The sequence below is a fragment of the Nicotiana tomentosiformis genome, chromosome 1 (assembly GCF_000390325.3).
Source record: "Nicotiana tomentosiformis chromosome 1, ASM39032v3, whole genome shotgun sequence".
In the NCBI taxonomy this organism is placed as follows: domain Eukaryota; kingdom Viridiplantae; phylum Streptophyta; class Magnoliopsida; order Solanales; family Solanaceae; genus Nicotiana; species Nicotiana tomentosiformis.
In genome coordinates, this window is record NC_090812.1 from 69,000,802 (window position 1) to 69,017,924 (window position 17,123).

The window sequence follows — 17,123 nt, forward strand, 5'->3', positions numbered from 1 at the left end:
CGCCATCACTCAATCTCAATGGGTACCCGCGCTCACTAGGGGTGTACAGACTCCGGAGGGGCTCCTACAGCCCAAACGCTATAATTTGCACGGACAAATCACGTGTTGCACGGATAATTCATGTGCCATAATATAAATATCTGGATCCACACGGCCAACTCACGTGTTGCATGGCCAACTCACATGTTGCACGGCCAACTCACGTGCTATAGTAAAATATAAGGGTCAGCACGGACAACTCACATGCTGCACGGTCAACTCACGTGCCATAATATAAATATCTGGATCTGCACGTCCAACTCACATACTACACGGCCAACTCATGTGCCATAATATAAATATCTGGATCTGCACGGCCAACTCACGTGTTGCACGGCCAACTCACGTGCTATAGTATAATATAAGGATCTGCACGGCCAACTCACGTGCTATAATATAATATCTCACAATCAGGCCTTCGACCTCACTCAGTCATAAAGCTCTCCAGTCTCTAGGGCTCTCAACAATCATACAATCAGCCCAAACAACAATGATATGATGTATCAATAATAATAACAGAGACTGAGACAAAATGTGCAAGTAAAAACTGAGACTGAGTACATATAGCATTTAGCAGACAATTAAAGAAGTACGCGACCTCTGTGGATCCCAAAAATACTATCACATAGCCTAAGCATGATTTTTCAGTCAAATTTTATCAACACATAGAGAGCATATAGCTAACAACAAATTATTCAACTTTATAGTTTTTCGGGACGGACCAAGTCACAATCCCCTCGGTGCACGCCCATACGCCTGTCACCTAGCATGTGCGTCACCTCCAAAATAATCACATGATACAACAATCCGGGGTTTCATACCCTCAGGACCAGAATTAAAACTATTACTTACCTCGAACAAGCCAAATCCAATGCCGAACAAGCGAAACAATGCTCCAAAAATCCCATTCTTCGCGTATCAATTTATGAACAGCTCGAATTTAGTCACAATTAATTTGATTCAGCCCACAAAATTTATAGGAATTAATTTCATAACAAAATACTAATATTTTAACAAAATCCGAAATTACGCCCAAAAATACCCGTTGGGCCCACGTCTCGAAACCCGACAAAAGTTATAAAATATTAACACCCATCCAACCACGAGTCCAACCATACAAATTTCACCAAATTCCGACATCAACTCGACCCTCAAATCTTCAATTGAAGTCTTTGAAGATTTCTACCATTTTCAACCCAATCTTTACCCATTTGAACTCAACACTCTTTCCATAAACTTTATTGGTACGTATAAATAATACTCTAATACCCAAGAATTATACTCTTAATCACCCATCATTAACCAAACTCGAAATTGAAGATTAGGGGTTAGAACCTTACCTCTTTGATGAAGAACTTGAGGGATTTCTTGTTGGATTTTAAGGCTTGGACAAGAATTTGATGAACAAGACACTTCATCTACTTTCTCTCTCTAGAACACTCTCACTTCTCTCTAAAATCATCAGATCATTTCCCCAAAACCTATTTATCAAAATGGGGTCGGGTTATGAAAATAAGAAAATTACCCCTCTAAAAATAGGTATGTGGTCGCACAATAGACCGCACAATGGGTATTGTAACGACCCAACCGGTCGTTTTGACTGTTAGAACCTCGTTCCTCTAAATAAGACTTCCAGTATGTGCTTTTAATGATTTATGACTTGCGGGGATGATTGGTTCTGGATTTGGAAGTGTTTGGATTGAAATCGGAACACTTGGTTCCTTAAGTTAGCCTTAAAAGGCCAAGTTTGACTTCGGTCAACATTTTGAGAAAATGACCTCGAAATCGGGATTTGACGATTTCAATAGGTTCGTATGATGATTTAGGACTTGGGCGTATGTTCGAATCAGGTTTTGGATGACCCGGGAGCGTTTTGGCGCTTAATAGTGAAAATCAACTATTTGAAGGTTTAAAGTTCTTTAAATTTGGTTTGGAGTAGGTTTTGGAGTAATCGAGGTCCGTTTGAAATTTTGAGCTTGGGAGTAGCTCCGTATTGTGATTCTGGTGGAATTTTATTTGGAAGTCCGTAGTTAAATTAGGCTTGAAATGGCTAAAATAGTAATTTAAGTTTGGAAGTTTGACCGGGGAGTGGACTTTTTGATATCGGGGTTGGAATCCGATTCCGAAAGTTTGAGTAAGTCCGTAATGTCAATTATGACTTGCATGCAAAATTTGAGATCAATCGGACTTGATTTGATAGGCTATGGCATTGGATGTGGGAGTTAGAAATTCAATAGTTTATTAGGCTTGAATCGATGCGCAATTCATGGTTTTAGTGTTGTTTGATGTGAGTTGAGGCCTCGGGCAGGTCCGTGTTATGTTACGGTACTGGTTGGTGTGATTGGACGGGGCCCCGGGTGTGTTTCGGGATGGTCTCGGGCCATTTTCCTTGGTTTCATGACTGTTGGTTTCTTGTATTTGTGGCATGCTGTGCGATCGCGAAGAGGCATACACGATCGCGTAAGGTAAGTAGAGCGAGTAACGAATTGTTCTTCGCGTTCGCAGTCATAGGTATGCAATCGCGTACTTTCCTGGACTGGACCATCATGTTCGCGAGTGGGGCTATGCGTTCGCATAGAGTTGTTTGAGGGGGGTTGTGAAATGTTCTATGCGGTCGCGATAATGGACTTGCGATCGCGAAGTGTTGGGTTACAGAATGTCGCATTCGCCTGGGCTTGTGTGCAGTCGCATAGAGGAAAAATACGGAGGCAGTGTGGTTAGCCTTCGCGATCGCGAAGGCACTCCCGCAATCGCGAAGAAGGTTGAACCTGGACTGGACAGAACGTTTTAAAAACGGGATTCCACCATTTTTAACCTCATTTCTTCTATCCTTGGGCGATTTTGGAGCTTTTTGAGAGGGAATTTCAACTAGCAACTTGAAGGTAAGTTAATTCTACACACTTTGAGTTAAATACATAAATTATGGGTAGATTATAACTAGTAAATCTTAGAAATCAAAGGTTTTGATGAAAAACCTAGATTTTTATAAAAAAAACGAGATTTTAACCACGAAAATGGTTATGGAATTGGGTAGAAATTATATATTTGAGTTCTTGAGATTATGGTAACGTTTTCATCCGAAAATTTCCGAAATCCGGACACGTGGGCCCGGGATGAATTTTAGGAATTTTACTGTTTTGGTTAGGGTAATTTATTCAATTGCCTAAATTAGAATTATTGAACATGTATTCATTATTTTATATAATATCTGGATAGCTTCGGATTTTTCGGCATCGAATTGTGAATTTAACGCGACGTGGTAATCAGAAAATGGACTATAAGACGAGGTAAGTCTTGTCTAATCTTGTGAGGGGGAAATTACCCCATAGGGATTAAAATGAATAATTATTCCTAATTGCGGGGGCTACATACGCACGAGGTGACGAGAGTCCGTGCGTAGCTACTATTAATGCTAAAGTTCGAGGAATTTAGGACTCAAAGCATGAATTTCTTGTGTAAATTGCATTCCTTGTTTAATTTATATATATATATATATATATATATATATATATATATATATATATATATATATATATATATACGTATACTTGATTTTCTGTTTAAATTAATTAATTGTTAAGAGAAATCGTTCTTCCTCCCGAATTTATCTTATAATAAATATACTCTCCTTCCGGAGGTACATAAGAAAATGTCCTCCTTTCTTGTGGAGCGAGCCGAATGCCTCGGCGGGATAGATGCATCTATGGATCGTGACGCACGTCCCTCGGCAGTGTACACGAAACTCTAGATTGGGTCGTACGACCTCGGCAGAAATCGTGCTTAATAATAATAATTACACGATACTTTGATAGTTTATTTCAGCTTGTGAAGCTAATTGAAATTTGAAAATTATTGGAATTTAAAGAATTTATTTATCTATGCTTGTTAAGAAAATTATTGTTATTTCTGTAATTGAGGCTAATTGATAAATTAAAAATTGATTGGAATTTAAGGAATTTAATTACTTCTGCTGGTTCAATAAAACTATTATTAACTTTGTGAATCACGTTGATATAATTATTTCTATTTTCATGATTACTTAATATTATTGACCCATAGTGAGTGTCAAAGTCGGCCATCTCGTCTCTACCTCTTCGAGATTAGGCTTGATACTTACTGGGTACACGTTATTTTCGTACTCATACTGCACTTGCTGTACATTTTATTGTGCAGGTACATATATGTATAGTGGCCTTGTGAGCGCAGAGGTGTGGTTAATAATTGTGGGGATATAGGTGAGCTGTATTCTGTATTACGATCCGCAGCCAATAGAGTCTCCTTTAGAGATATTATATTTTCCTGTCTAATTTATATTCTGGATAGATGCTGTATTTTAAATTTTAATTCCCTTGTAAATGCTTATGCACTTATGACACCGGGTTTTGGGAATAGTTGTGAATTGTTTAGAAATTTAGTTGCTAAATATATTTATCATTTACTCTATGAGTTCTATTTTTATTATTTCATTGAAGAAATTTTGATTTCAAAAATACTAAAATAGGTAATTAAGTTAATTGATTATGGTTGGCTTGCCTGATAGTGGTGTCCGGCGCCATTACGGCCTTAATGGATTTTAGGTCGTGACAGGTATGCGGGTCGCGCAATGGACCGCAAAATCTCTTGTCTAATCTTGTGAGGGAAAAATTACCCCATAGGGATTAAATTGAATAATTGTTGCTAATTGTGGGGGCTACGTAAGCACGAGGTGATGAGAGTCCGTGCGTAGCTACTATTAATGCTAAAGTCTGAGTAGTTTAGGACTCAAAGCATGAATTTCTTATGTAAATTGCATTCCTTGTTTAATTAATGTTATTTGATATTTATATATATTGTGAACTGTAAGATAAAAGTATTAAAGGATTGAAATCTCGTATACTTAATTTTCTATTTAAATTAATTAATTGTTAAGAGAAGTCGTTATTCCTCCCGAATTTATCTTATAATAAATATACTCTCCCTCCGGAGGTACATAAGAAAATGTCCTCCTTTCTTGTGGAGCGGGCCGAATGCCTCGGCGGGATAGATGCATCTATGGATCGTGTCGCACGTCCCTCGACAGTGTACACGAAACTCTAGATCGGGTCGTACGACCTCGGCAGAAATCGTGCTTAATAATAATAATTACACGATACTTTGATAGTTTATTTCAGCTTGTGAAGCTAATTGAAATTTGGAAATTATTGGAATTTAAAGAATTTATTTATCTCTGCTTGTTAAGGAAATTATTGTTATTTTTGTAAATGAGGCTAATTGATAAATTGAAAATTGATTGGAATTTAAGGAATTTAATTACTTCTGCTGGTTCAATAAAACTATTGTTAACTTTGTGAATCACGTTGATATAATTATTTCTATTTTCATGATTACTTAATATTATTGACCCATAGTGAGTGTCAAAGTCGGCCATCTCGTCTCTACCTCTTCGAGATTAGGCTTGATACTTACTGGGTACACGTTTTTTTCGTACTCATACTGCACTTGCTGCACATTTTATTGTGCAGGTACATATATGTCTAGCGGCCTTGTGGGCGCAGAGGTGTGGTTAATAATTATGGGAATATAGGTGAGCTGCATTCTGTATTACGATCCGCAACCAACAGAGTCTCCTTTAGAGATATTATATTTTCCTGTCTAATTTATATTCTGGACAGATGCTGTATTTTAAATTTTAATTCCCTAGTAAATGCTTATGCACTTGTGACACCGGGTTTTGGGAATGGTTGTGAATTATTTAGAAATTTAGTTGCTAAAAATATTTATCATTTACTCTATGAGTTCTATTTTTATTATTTCATTGAAGAAATTTTGATTTCAAAAATACTAAAATGGGTAATTAAGTTAATTGATTATGGTTGGCTTGCTTGACAGTGGTGTCCGGCGCCATTACGGCCTTAGTGGATTTTGGGTCGTGACAACATGGTATCAAAGGAATAGGTTCATTTAGGTCTCACGAGTCATGAGCAAGTCTAGTAGAGTCTTGTGGATCGGTACAGAGACGTTTGTACTTATCTTCGAGAGGCTACAGGGTTGTTAGGAATACTTCCCTTTTTGATCCATCATCGTGCGATTCGATTCCTTTGAGGCTTATGCCTACATTTCCTTCCTATTCAATCTTATGCGACGTGAAGCGCTTGTTATAAATTGGGGATCGAGGAAATTTTAATGGTACTACAGATGTAGTGCATGATGCTTCTCCCTGTGTAATTAATTGGGCTATTGTCGTCGCCTTGCGGAAAGTCTCTCTATCGTTTCAAATTAAGTATCAGTATTACCTAAGGTTTTGAGATTTAGCATTGATTGTTATGACGATTCGTGCATTGTTATCGCACAATGGTTATGAAATGGTAAAATGCCTGTCTATGTGTCAGGGCAGTAAACAACTTGAAAGAAGCTTTTTCCCAGTACATGATTCAGAGGGTCCATGTTTCATTTCCAGCAGAGAAAAGGCAATCGGACTATGAATTTTCAGGTTTGGGATTGATGGAGTAACGAAGCCTGATATTTTCGAGCGTGGTAGAGTTCTCAAGTTTGATGTGGTGTCATCGCCTTGTTAAATGCGTTAAGGTTTGTCGGTGTTATAGTTTTCTTCAACTCGCCTTCACGGCGGGGTGTTAGGAATTAGTGTAGGAGAAGCAGTTGTTAGAGATCATGGTGTGCAGTAGTTCAGGATCGAAGCGGTGTTCCTAGTATTGATGGCTCGAGAAGGATGATCCTTGGAAAGGTTTGAAGCTGGTAACGACCTATTGGTTCGAGTGCTACAGAGACGGATTTTTAGTTAAGGCAACAACTGGGCAGCGAAGGATAAGGAAGGACACGTGGAAGGTCTCTTGTGGTGGTTAGGTTCCGAGAAGGCCAAGTGTAAGAAAACAGAAGTTGAGTAGTTACTTAAAGGAGATGGTTGACCAAAGTGGGAGAGTGGCAAGGTATCATATGAGTTACGTGGTAGGATAACTACACGGCTTGAGGAAAGTTTGAAGTAATTTGGGATTTAGGATGGATAGTGACTAGGTCTATGGACTTAAGTTGTAATATTAGCTGCTATATTGAGGAAGATTGGATACAACAGGAGGGAGTTGCTTGATATGAAGAAGGATACAACATGACTTTGGATTGGAATGTATTGTCCCACCTTTAGTTGACGTCCATGAGGAGTGAACGGACTGGTGCAACTGGTGAATGAGCTCGGACTCAGTATGATATACTGATTTCGTAGTAATTGCACCCAGTACAGCTGCGTTGGAATATGTCGACATGTAATTTCCATATGTGGGTTATCTCCTGTGAGCAGGTCAGTGGTCACGTGGGGTTGACGAAGCTTCTGCGAAGAATTTTACCTGCTACCCGGTAAGAGATTTAATATGCAAATGTGGCTAGTGGTTCGGAGTGTTTATTAAAGGTTAATAGAAGGATTTCGAGAAAATTTGGCGAGTTGCATGTGCAGGATCATTTCAACAATGAAGAAAGAATCTCGATGGATTCTAGAATCTTGTAATTGTAGCTTAAAGCTAAGTGGGAGAGCCCCACCGTCTACAATTGGATTTCATGGTTGTCTATTTGTGAGGTTTTTAGTTATCGGTGTATTGGTGGGTCATTTCAACTAAGGAAAGAAAACATCAGTGGTAGTTGAGCAAAGGATTTGGGGGAAATGTATGCCATATTTGGCCTTATCGATTCATGTTCAGGCTTTGGGAAGAGTCAAAGTTTATGCTTCGTGTAGATGTAATGCACAGGGAAAGTGAGACAGTCGGGTGTTTCCTTGAGAAAGTGTCCATATGCTAGCAGGGCCTTGGAGTTGATCATGTTTGGGAACAAGTCAGAGCAAGTGACTCTCAATAACGATCTTAGAGGGTTCAAAACTTTAAAGTACGGTGCCTATGGATCTCGAGTCCGTAGTATGGGTAAACGTCGAGCTTTTGTAGCAGATTTTGAAAAGGGTTTGGGGTGTTCTATGTTATCTTCGGTCTGCAGTGTAGCATTGGAACAAACGGAAGGAAATAACTTCGGATTCATAAAGAAGTATCAGAATGGGTGTACCAGTTGAAGATGTAAAAATGCGCACAAGGAGGAGTATAAGATGATTCGTGGGTTTTGAAACAGCGTGGCCTTGTGAAATAAAGTCACTCGGGATGAGTGCGGATTAGAGTTCGTGATGTAATGAATGGAGCTATTATTATTTCTAAGGCAAGTGGAGAATAAATTAAGAAAAAACTGGTCGGCTAACAATGATTGAATTGGCATAATGGTGGCAATAATCAGTTCCTTCAGCGCATTGAGTTATGCATGTGATTTGTGGCGGTACGTGCGAGGCTTGACGACCGCCGTAATTAATTTTATTTGGAGGAATTCAAGTATTATGGCATGTTATGTGTAGAGGGATCCCGAAAAAGTTATGGTGGTTTAGACCACTACTTGAGACCGGTAATTTCTGTGGATATGGGAATTCAATCACGTGTTGCAATAGTTATCTTGAAGTCAGTTAAGTAGAAGGTTTATATATGATGAAGTGTTTACCCTATTAGTGGTCTGGGAGCTATGATGGAATTTTTGTACTCCTGCGCATTTGCATGATTAAGTGCACTAAGTAGCATGGGATTCGAAAGTTGAGGATTCAAGATTTCGGTTCGGTGTTGACAAGGATGTCATGAGCTCGGATGAGCAGGAAAATGATTTAGATGTTTAAAGTAAGATGGTATTGTTTTCGGCATCACCTGAGGTCGATGTCAGGTGTAAGAGACCTTGTGTATCGATTTGTTGATTCTTGATATGCTTTACAGCATTAGTGTAACCGGTAGCATAAATGTGCAGACTTGTTACCTGGTGCGGAAGGTTGTGGGAGCGTGTCTCACGGAAAAATGGTATAAGTGTGACAAGTAGTCACTTGATTGATTAAATATTTAACAACCAAGTATGAAGATTATGGCGATATCGTTGATTCGAGAATTTATGCCTGGAGGTCGCTCGGTTCATTTGGTTGTGGACTGTGAAAGTTTGTTCCAATTATGATGGCTATTCTTGTGTGTTATGGGGAAAAGGGTTATTATGGATCCTTGAAAGGTTATTAGCCTAGTATGATGCGATCAGAATTGGCTTGAGGTCTGTGGATGGATTTGAATATGAATATGGGCTCTATATTAGGCCGGATGTGTTTATTTCAGCATGAGCGCTCCCTATGGAGGAGTATTCGGACGTTGGATGTCGTTTCATCGTCGGTTATTTCATGTAATACTATATTGTGCTGTGTGAGTTATAAAACGGCTTGATAAATTTCTTATGTGTTGAGGTTCCGCGTAGCGATGGTATTATGTGAGCAGGATGGCTCTCGAGATTCAGATCATATATCGCACCTTAGTTGTGCTTGAGTTTTGTAGCGTATGGCGCTGTCGGTCCTCCCAGGGATGGTATCATGCACTTAGCGTGCTTGTGTCCGATATTCGGATATTTTGCAGTAGTGAGCATTCTAGCTCAGTAAGTATGTTCTTATAGATTCTTTTTGTGCGGATCGGGTGGCACGCCGCCACGAGTATGTTGTTTGGATCGGGTTGTACGCCGCAACGGTTTCATGTTGGATCGGGTTGCAAGCCGCAACAGTGTGATGTTGAGTACAGTCCCCTATATTCTATTTTGTGTGTTTTGTGTCCCATTTTTTGAGAAAGGTTCATGACACCTTTCAGTTGTTTAATTAGTCACGTGGGTTGAATAATCTTTTCCATAGTCCGTTTTCTTTATGTATCGTAATCGAGTCTATAGCTTATTAGCTCATTGCGGCATCATATGAGACTTTTTGTCATGTATGAGGTGGCTTATTACCTGAGCAGCTTATACTAGGTGAGACGAGGTTATTAGATCCGGGATCAGTACGATCGGATTATATGAAGTATAATAAAGATCAAATACCATTATTTGGTCCATAATGAGGCAATGGTTCTTTTCAGAAGGAGAAACTCCATAATGTGTTGACTCGGCAGTTGGTTATGAATTTCTACACATTTCTTCCCTCGTGGAAGCATTGCAAGAGTTGGAACAGGACTTATAGGTATCATGAGATGTGTTATGGATATCAGATTCGTGGAATCTTGACTATTGTTATCGGGGATGTTATTATGGGCATATGAATGGTGCGGTACATGGTCTAGATTCAACAAAGGTATGCAATCATGTATTGGTGCATCGTGTAGTGATTGATACGGTGTTTATAGGTTGGAAACGGGCATAGTGGAAAATTCTGGATGTTAGAATTTGGCTCTAAGGCTTAATTTCCTAAATAAAGGGGAAAATCTTTAGATTTGCTCGAACTAATGTGCTCAATTGGGTGTGGTAGCATGGGTAGGTGCTCGAAGTGTTAAACTGTGATTTTGGACAACTCCGGAACAGTCCTTAGCACGTTCGAGGACGAACGTATATTTAAGTGGGAAAGAATGTAACGACCCATCCAGTCGTTTTGATCGTTAGAACCCCATTCCCCTAAATAAGACTTTCAGTATGTGCTTTTAATGATTTATGACTTGCGGGGATGATTGGTTCGTGATTTGGAAGTGTTTGGATTAAAATCGGAAAACTTGGTTCCTAAGTTAGCCTTAAAAGGCCAAGTTTGACTTCGGTCAATATTTTGAGAAAACGACCTCGGAATCGAGATTTAATAGTTCCAATAGGTTCGTATGATGATTTCAGACTTGGGCATATGTTTGAATCGGGTTTTGGATGACCCGGGAGCGTTTTGGCGCTTAATAGTGAAAATCAACTATTTGAAGGTTTAAATTTCTTTAAATTTGGTTTGGAGTAGGTTTTGGAGTAATCGAGGTCCGTTTGAAATTCCGAGCCTAGGAGTAGCTCCGTATTGTGATTCTGGTCTTGGGAGCGTGTCCAGAATTTTATTTGAAAGTCCGTAGTTAAATTAGGCTTGAAATGGCGAAAATAGTAATTTAAGTTTGGAAGTTTGACCGGGAAGTGGACTTTTTGATATCGGGGTCGGAATCCGATTCCGGAAGTTTGAGTAGGTCCGTAATGTCAATTATGACTTGTGTGCAAAATTTGAGGTCAATCGGACTTGATTTGATAGGCTATGGCATCAGATGTGGGAGTTAGAAGTTCAATAGTTTATTAGGCTTAAATCGATGCGCAATTCATGGTTTTAGTGTTGTTTGATGTGAGTTGAGACCTCAAGCAGGTCCGTGTTATGTTATGGGACTGGTTGGTGTGATTGGACGGGGCCCCGGATGTGTTTCGGGATGGTTTCGGGCCATTTTCCTTGGTTTCATGACTGTTGGTTTCTGGTGTCTATGGCATGCACTACGATCGCGAAGAGGCATATGCGATCGCGTAAGGTAAGTAGAGCGAGTAACGAATTGTTCTTCGCGTTCGCGGTCATAGTTATGCGATCGCGTACTTTCCTGGACTGGACCATCGCGTTCGCGAGTGGGGCTATGCATTTGCATAGAGTTGTTTGAGGGGGGTTGTGAAATGTTCTATGCGGTCGCGATAAGTTGGGTTACAAAACGTCGCGTTCGCGTGGGCTTGTGTGCGGTCGCGTAGAGGAAAAATACAGAGGCAGTGTGCTTAGCCTTCGCGATCGCGAAGGCACTCCCGCGATCGCGAAGAAGGGTGAACCTGGACTGGACAAAACGTTTTAAAAACGGGATTCCACCATTTTTAACCTCATTTCTTCCATCATTGGGCGATTTTGGAGCTTTTTGAGAGGGAATTTCAACTAGCAACTTGAAGGTAAGTTAATTCTACACACTTTGAGTTAAATACATAGATTATGGGTAGATTATAACTAGTAAATCTTAGAAATCAAAGGTTTAGATGAAAACCCTAGATTTTTATAAAAAATGAGATTTTAACCACGAAAATGGTTATGAAATTGGGTAGAAATTATATATTTGAGTTCTTGAGATTATGGGTAACGTTTTCTTCCAAAAATTTTCGAAATCCGGACATGTGGGCCCAGGGTGAATTTTAGAAATTTTACTGTTTTGGTTAGGGTAATTTATTCAATTGCCTAAATTAGAATTATTGAACATGTATTAATTATTTTGTATAATATTTGGATAGCTTCGGATTTTTTGGCACCGAATTGTGAATTTAACGCGACGTGGTAACCAGAAAGTGAACTTTGAGACGAGGTAAGTCTCTTGGCTAATCTTGTGAGGGGGAAATTACCCCATAGAGATTAAATTGAATAACTGTTGCTAATTGCGGGGACTACGTACGTACGGAGTGACGAGAGTCCGTGCGTAGCTACTATTAATGCTAAAGTCCGGGTAGTTTAGGACTCAAAGCATGAATTTTGTTGTGTAAATTGCATTCCTTGTTTAATTAATATTATTTTATATTATATATATATATATATATATATATATATATATATATATATATATATATATATATATATATATATATATATATATATATATGTGAACTGTAAGATAAAAGTATTAAAGGATGAAAATCTCATATACCTGATTTTCTGTTTAAATTAATTAATTGTTAAGAGAAATCGTTCTTCCTTCCGAATTTATCTTATAATAAATATACTCTCCTTCCAGAGGTGCATAAGAAAATATCCTCCTTTCTTGTAGAGCGGGCCGAACGCCTCGGCGGGATAGATGTATCTATGGATCGTGTCGCACGTCCCTCGGCAGTGTACACGAAACTCTGGATCGGGCCGTACGACCTCGGCAGAAATCGTGCTTAATAATAATAATTACACGATAGTTTGATAGTTTATTTCAGCTTGTGGAGCTATTTGAAATTTGGAAATTATTGAAATTTAAAGAATTTATTTATCTCTGCTTGTTAAGGAAATTATTGTTATTTCTGTAAATGAGGCTAATTGATAAATTAAAAAATTATTGGAATTTAAGGAATTTAATTACTTCTGCTGATTCAATAAAATTATTGTTAACTCTGTGAATCACGCTGATATAATTATTTCTATTTTCATGATTACTTAATATTATTGACCCATAGTGAGTGTCAAAGTCGGTCATCTCGTCTCTACCTCTTCGAGATTAGGTTTGATACTTACTGGGTACACATTGTTTTCATACTCATACTGCACTTGCTGCACATTTTATTGTGCAGGTACATATATGTCTAGTGGTCTTGTGGGCGCAGAGGTGTGGTTAATAATTATGGGGATATAGGCGAGCTGCATTCTGTATTACGATCCGCAACCAACAGAGTCTCCTTTAGAGATATTATATTTTTCTGTCTAATTTATATTCTGGACAGATGCTGTATTTTATATTTTAATTCCCTAGTAAATGCTTATGCACTTGTGACACCGGGTTTTGGGAATGGTTGTGAATTGTTTAAAAATTTAGTTGCTAAAAATATTTATCATTTACTCTATGAGTTCTATTTTTATTATTTCATTGAAGAAATTTTGATTTCAAAAATACTAAAATGGGTAATTAAGTTAATGGATTTTGGGTCGTGATAGGTATGCGGGTCTCACAATGGACCGCAAAATCGCTGCCGAAAACTGGGCTGCGCTGGGCATATCGGCGACCATTTTGCGGTCGCACAATGTGTCATTATGCGATCGCACATCTGACTGCAGAATCATATTTTTTCAGCTTTTGGTAATTTGGTCATAACTTCTTGTAGGAATATCCAAATGACAAACAGTTTAAAGCGTTGGAAACTAGACACATAGACCTTTATTTTAATAGGTAACACATATAATAACGCTTAAAATCAAGAAAGATATGCTTGTTTGAAGTTAGGTCTTGTGCGAACTCACTTGAAACTTTAGTCTTATGAAATTTCCAACTTCTACATTCGATGACGAAACCTATCGAATCAAGTCCGATTGACCTTCAATAGTTTAAAGGAGCGTAAATGCTTAAAACGACTGGCCGGATCGTTACAATATCTTACCTAAAACTTTTTGGATAAACGATATTGTTTCGTGTATGTTTCCTTTTGACTCTTTGGTTGCTCCTTCGTGATGAGAACTCTGGTTATATCCTTTTTAAAAGTATAATGCGTATTTGTTCGTGTGATAAAGCATGTTGCAACAAATACAATCCAACATTTGAAATTGTTTGAGCTTGATCTTTATTTATTATCATTGCAAAATACAAGTGTACTGAAAATTACTATTGGACGAATTTAAAAGGATATTCTACATTTTCTGAAGGCGAAAGATGAATTCAGGGATAAACACATACTTGGAAGCAGTTTAACCCATACTGATTTATGCATATATGACGTTATTGTCAAAACCTCTCCATACCGTGTTTGAACTGTTACATAAGCCATCTGACAGGTCTAAGTTTCTCAGTAGCATGGTATGGACACATTTTTCTTGAAAAAAAGAATTAACATGTATGGCAATAGAAGTTCCTTTGATTGTTATTATCTATCTATCTATCTATTTATCTATCTATCTATCTATATCTATATCTATATCTATATCTATATCTATATCTATATCTATCTATCTATATTATTATAAAAGTATGAATACCATGTTAGTTTACAAAAAATATCCTTACAATATTAAGCATAATAACTCATAATGAAAGAATATAATAAAATTTTTAGATATTAGTCTTACAATCCTATTAGTATTAGGACATACATGTATACTACATGTTAGCTATGTAAACCAATTACCTTTAGGAACACGTAGCCATGTAAACATATTACCTTTTGGATCCTAAATTTACAAAAATTCATTGGTATTAGTTTAGGATTTGGACAATATAATTAGGAGTTGTCAAATATATAGCAATAAAGTATGAATACAATGTTAGTTTACAAAAATATTCTTACAATACTAAGCATAATAACTCATAATGAAAGGATATAATTGAAATTTTAGACATTAGTCTTATAATCCTATTAGTATTAGGACATAGATGTATACTACATGTTAGCTATGTAAACCAATTACCTTTAGGAATACCAATTACCTTTATTAGGAACACGTAGCCATGTAAACATATTACCTTTTGGATCCTAAATTTACAAAAATAACATTGGTATTAGTTTAGGATTTGGACAATGTAATTAGGGGTTGTCAAATATAGCAATATTTTAGTTTAATGATAGAATTCTATCATTAGTTGGTATCAGATTCCTAAATATTAGGCAAATTATTATTAGATTACTATTTTATCCAATATGGAACTATCTTTTTGACAAAATATTTAAGGGTATAAAAGCCGATTAACATTTTAAGGATATTTTAGTCGTTTAACATTTAGCGTGAAATATTTGTGCTTTTATAATAATATAAACTAATCATTATACACGTGCGTTGCACGTAAATCTTTAGTCAGACTCTTATGTGAAAGAACAACTAACTAAATTTATCAACAAATTATTTACAAGATGAAATGATCATTGTAGAGTAATTGACGTGACAAAAATACGACAATCATTTTGAATCTAGAAATTAATGGTATTACATAAACAGAATACTTGAATTCAAAATGATATCGTCTTAACTTACAAAGATGATAAATTTACTTAATTAGTCTCATATGCATTATTAGAGCCACTTTATTGTCATGTAAAAGAAAGATATTCATAGAAACTTGCCCCTGTATTTTTTTCCTTTAAGATTAGATTTTATATTTTAAAAATTATTCTTTTTTAATTTTTTATTAATTAATATATTAAAATTAATTCAATTATTTGAATTATGTAGTAACTCATAATATTTAGGAACATAAAGTATGTTATAAAAGATATCTATCTTAATTTAGTTTTTAACTTTATATGAACTATTATAAATTAAGATTTTAAAGGGTTGTAAGATTTTTTTACTTAACTTAAAATGTTATAAATATTTTTAGAGCTTAATACTAAATTTTTCTTTTATATTTGTAAAAATTTAAGATCCCTAAATTAATTAAATTTTTTCCCTTCTCCAAATAGAACTCAAAATTCTCACGTTCCGGAATTGCCGTACTGAAGGGAAAATTAAGCATATACACTCTTCCTTTTTCAAATACAACACATCGGGAGGAAGAATCTTGTATTGACTTTACAATATGCTACGTAAATCTCCTATTCTCCCACAATTATATTTTTTTTATAATTAGGAATAATAATTCTTTTTAAAAGAAAATTATGGACATGCCTTTTTAATCTAAGTAGAATCAACTTTGTAGGGTTGGTGTATATGTAGTTTAAGTCGAAAAAGAATTCCATCATTAGGTAATTTACAATTAGATCCTTAAATTATACAAATATTTAAGTGCATAAAAGTCAATCAATATTTTAGTCGTTTAACATTTAGCATAAATTATTCGTACTTTTATAATAATATAGATATAGATTTATAATAATATAGATAAATAGATATAAATAGATATAGATATAGATAGATATATTTTAGGGTAAAATGGACTCCACAATAAAGTCTTTATTGTGGAAGTTACGTGTGCTCATCCATCCCGTTAATTTAAACAATTATCGTTCTCCCCCTTTATCCCCTTTATCCTTCACAGTATCTATTTCGTCCTTGTCATTTTTAATTCCCTCTTATATGTAATACTTTTTTTATTTTATATGCTATTTTTACGATTTTACCTATAATTTAAATTATATTATACTTTATCATAAATTGTAATTTAAATTTGTTAAAATTATAAATAGAATAGTCCTTTTATAAATTTATCACAAAGTTTATATACTTTCATGATTTTATTTTAATATAGCGCACGTTAAGTATATGTTTAGTTACATTTTCTTAGTGGTAAATAGATAATCGTTTAGGAGTTTATTATAAAATTTGTGTTTACTTTTAATAATTATAAATTTATGTTACCTGTATTGAGTATATGTCTCTAAGGATTTCATTATTTTTTATTCACGATTGTGTAAATAGATTTATAAAATTTGATTACTAATAATAAAATCATTGATAAGAGCAAATTATTTTATTTTAATTTTTATTCTACTCATCCTTTTCATTATTCAACATTAATAAATTATATACTTGACTGCCATTTTTTATTTTTAAAATGAAATTTAGTTTTCAATATGATGTAATAATACAAATTTAACATAACATATATGGTAATTAAATGATCTAATGCCTAATAATTCAATAAAGTTTTCAA